This window comes from Cynoglossus semilaevis, chromosome 16 (assembly GCF_000523025.1).
Source record: "Cynoglossus semilaevis isolate Cse_v1.0 chromosome 16, Cse_v1.0, whole genome shotgun sequence".
Lineage (NCBI taxonomy): Eukaryota > Metazoa > Chordata > Actinopteri > Pleuronectiformes > Cynoglossidae > Cynoglossus > Cynoglossus semilaevis.
In genome coordinates this window covers 197,997-198,298 of record NC_024322.1, presented here as the reverse complement: position 1 = coordinate 198,298, position 302 = coordinate 197,997, and the positions used below count along the sequence as shown (strand labels likewise).

The window sequence follows — 302 nt, the reverse complement described above, 5'->3', positions numbered from 1 at the left end:
CACGACAACGTTAGTAGTAAAATAAATAAAAGAGTGGCACATTTTCAAGATAATATCCAAAATAAACTTTCGTTTATCACGTCTTTAAACTCTGGGCCGTCTTGTAAACATGTCAGAATTAAAATGAATAGAATTGACGAATGACAGTTTTTATTTATTTATTTTTATACATTTATTTTGATTAGCTAACATTTGAGAAGTAGACAAACGTTTTAAGAGAAATTGTTTTTCTTGGCTTCTGCAGACGACCAGAAGCTTTTGGAACTTAAAGAAGAGGTTCTGCCTGAGCAGATGGAGTGGAG

General features: G+C 32.5%; 1 protein-coding gene across 6 annotated transcripts in view; it reads left to right on the top strand.

Annotated features, from left to right (window-relative positions):
* Positions 1 to 302, top strand: part of LOC112488291 (uncharacterized) — a 4,564-nt gene that overhangs the window by 1,644 nt on the left and 2,618 nt on the right. The gene's annotated exons all lie outside the window — the stretch shown is intronic.